At 44.1% G+C, this 3,728-nt stretch overlaps 1 pseudogene; it reads left to right on the top strand.

Annotated features, from left to right (window-relative positions):
* Positions 1-1,372: 1,372 nt before the first annotated feature.
* LOC123157617 (post-GPI attachment to proteins factor 3-like) lies at positions 1,373-2,943 on the top strand (annotated as a pseudogene).
* Positions 2,944-3,728: the final 785 nt, after the last annotated feature.

The raw sequence follows: 3,728 nt of genomic DNA, 5'->3' as shown, positions 1-3,728 counted from the left end.
TGGAAGCCATGAATCTTCACACATGATAGCTCATTTCTAGGAACACTTTTTTAATAATAATTTCCATATTACAAATTCATTATTTTTTCTGGCAACTTGGTCCCATATAATGACACAATGCGGAGGTTTTCCAATTTTTTGTTTTTTTGAATTTTTCATGCCCGTTTCAAACTGAGGTCAAAACCACGGGCATGACAGTCCCTAGCTACTGGTTGAATCTTGGAATTTTTTTGTGTTTCTATGATTAAATAGATACATATGTACCTAGAAATAATTTTTGGAAAAAATAAAGGGCAAACTATGAGGCGGCCACAGTTCAAATTTGACCCACTTCCAACTGAATCGGCGAAAACTTATCTTTTTCACGATAGGTGGATAAAATCTTTTGACACCCAACCATTTTGTCAATTGTACATTAAATATGGCCTAATATTTTAGAAAATTGATTTGGTTCAATTTTGCAACAAATATAAGGTAGGTCCTTCACAAAAGAACTTATTTTGGGCACTCGAAAAATGATTCTCTTACAAAAACCTCATTTCTTAGAACACTTTTTTATGGTATTTACATTATTCAAAGTTTGTTATTTTTACTAACAAGTAGGTCGCACTTGGTGACACAATGCGAAGGTTTTTTATTTCAATTTATTTTTATAAATTTCTTAGGTCGTCAAATAGGAGACATGATTTAAACTCTTATTTTCAATCGATTACGACCAATTTAAATGGTCTTAACATCATCAAAAGGGATGTTGCATTCTGATTGGTCCAAAATCATCTCACATGGATCATGGATTAAGCACCGTTGGATGCGACCAGATCCAATGGCAGCCCACACCCCCTCGTCGTTCTCACCCCCTCTGAATTACCTCGTGTCCCTCTCATCCTTGTCCACCCAGGAAACCCTAGCTCCCTTCTCCCAATCGCCACTGCCGCTCCCTTTTCCCCATCGCCACCACCACCCAGATCTGTGTTCTCGCGCTGCCCAGATCCACGCACACTCTCACCGCTTCGCCTCCGTCCTTTCCTCTCCGCCTCGCCTCTGTCTCCCGCCACGCCGCATGTCGGAAAAGGGCAGGAGAGCCGCCTTCGCCATCCCCTCGCCCCCGTGCTGGTCCAACCGCCGCGCCCAGTTCCCTGGACGGGACGACGACGGCAGGAGATGCGCATGGCTCCGTCGCCCCACCCCGCACGCCGACGCCTCGCCTTGCTAGTCAATCAACAAGCCAGCCAATCACCCCCATCTGCCCCTTCCATCCCATCTCGCGTGGATTAATGGATATCCTCCCCGCCCTGCTCTTCCTGTAGCTGATGTTGCTGCTTGCTAGTCCGCCCCACCCGATTCGGAGCCGCGCCGAGGCAGATGGAGGGAGATGGCGCTCCACCGGAGAGGGCTGCCGCTGCTGCTCCTCGGCCTCATGGCCACGGCCTTGGTTGCTGCTGCTGCGGCGTCCGACAATCCGCTCTACTGGTGAGACTTCCTCCCCCTAGATTCATCCCTTGTTTACTATCCTCGTGGTTGGGGTGGTTCCTGTCCCTTGCATGTGGCCTGCTTGAGTTCTCGTCTTGGATTCCGATTACGTATTGTGGAATAGTATCACCGACAAGCAACCGGGTGATACACGTGGAGCTGTGTGCTAATAGTATGCAACTCTCTTCTTCTTTCTAGTAGAGTACTATCTTCTACCACATGTTGTTGATTGGTTGATTAACATTAATGCTAGTACTAGTACTACCGTGGTTTCTGGGGAACTGCAACTGGTTTAGTAGCTAGAGCTAGGAATATTCAGATGCGGTTGAATCCACCCCCCCTGTCTCTCTGTGGTGGGTTTGCAGCCACGCTATAATATTCATATGTCAAATTCATATCCAGAATTTCAAATTCAGGAACATTAGCAACAACAAAGAAGCTACTGTATTTGGCTTTATGAAGATGTGCTGATTTTGTTCATACACTTCGAGCTACTGACTAGAGTAGCAACCAACTAGCATGCTAGTAGTTACTCTTGTTTTCCTTCCCTTTTTTTACCAGAGCTTGCTTCGAAGAATGTCAAAGAACTAGCACCCTGAAAGAGGATTCTATTAAACACTGTGTTGTGCCGACCGATGACCAGCCTGCTGATAAAGCATGGTACGCGCATGAGCCATTATACTTGAAGTGGAAGGAGTGGAACTGCAACAACGAATACCGATACCATTGTATGATGGAAAGAAAGCAGGAAAGGGAAGAGCTTGGACTAGGGCCGATCATGTATCATGGAAAATGGCCTCTCAAACGTGCTTTTGTGTTTCAGATACCTCTAGCTCCATGTTAGTCTTTATCACTTTGTGTCTAGTACCATAGTTAAATCACTTTGTTTCTCATGTTCACTTACTTACATTGCTTGCTATTGTTTAATTTCTAGGAGCCTCTTTCTACAGTTCTATCTGCTCTGACTCTCCTCGTGCAGTTCAATGGATGGCTATCGTTTTTCCTCTTGCTTTCTTACAAGTTGCCTCTTAGGCCAGAAACGTACGCGACATACTACGAATACACCGGATTATGACACATGAATGCGCTCTTGGCCATGAATTTGTGGTTCTAGTGTGCCATATGGACGGCTTCCTCCTCGGTACCCGCTCCTCACCTCTCCCTATTGTTTCTTGCACCCTATTGTTTCTAATGTGTTGCCTGATTCTATTGCTTGGTGTGGGCGGGCGCGGACATGGAGGGGTTCTACACGGAGGTGCAGGAGAAGATCTCGTGAGGTACGACAAGGTGTTCAACTGGTCCCTCAAGGCCAATATGATGGGCGAAAAGGCCGAGTCGGTGCACATCTTCATCGAGGAGTGTGGCCTCGCTAGCGTGCTCACCCCGGAGCAGTTCCTCGAGGAGCGCGAGGGCATGATGGAGGAGCTCTTCCCCTCCTGCGCCATCCTGCCTGGTTTGTGTCTCCCCTTCTAATCATACTCTTGAGTGTTTATCTGTAAGTGATGTGTCGAGCTTAGTCACTTGCTAGTTGAGTGGGCAACTAAATTGAGGGTTTAGTTTAACATGGCTGCTTAACTGTAGGAGCATTACGTCTTTGATAGTTCAATTCACTTTGTTGATAATATGTTAGACAGAAGAAGAGAAGGAATGGAATTTGAGTTGTAGAACATCTTTTAAGTTGATGTAATTAGCTTTCCTGCAATTGCTTTGGTTGCTTTTGTGACTTGCTAACATCTCCATTATACTAGTCTGGATGGATGATGTGCTTGCTTACTTGCTGTGCTTGCAATGAACCATGTGGTATATGCTCTCCACTTCACACAAGGCCAAGGGATCAGTATACTGACCAGTAGAACTCTTTTAAAAAATTAGTTAATATGTTCCTGGTGTTCGTGCAAAATGAGTTAAGTAGTTTAAATTTGCGGTTACATAGTTTAACCTTCACATTTCTTCATTTTTCTTAACAAGTTGAATATGTTCCGCTGGTCTGAAAACAAAGAAACATTTAGTTCATTTATACTGAATCTTTCAGAAAACCTGAAGGAGATATCTAATACAACTATTTGATTATTCCCCCAATCTTGTAGACTAGTAGATTATATCTAACTACACAAGTATAGAATGCTCAAATTAGTATGTACTATTGTACAAGTTTAATACAGAGTATTTCGGTAGTACTGCTATACAAGTTTACTGTAGTATTTTGGTATGCACTCTTGAACAAGTTAATGTTGTATTTTGGTATGTACTGATGTACA

The sequence above is a fragment of the Triticum aestivum genome, chromosome 7B, assembly GCF_018294505.1.
Source record: "Triticum aestivum cultivar Chinese Spring chromosome 7B, IWGSC CS RefSeq v2.1, whole genome shotgun sequence".
NCBI lineage: Eukaryota > Viridiplantae > Streptophyta > Magnoliopsida > Poales > Poaceae > Triticum > Triticum aestivum.
Note: the sequence above shows the minus strand (reverse complement) of the source record. Positions and strands in the feature narration are given on the sequence as shown.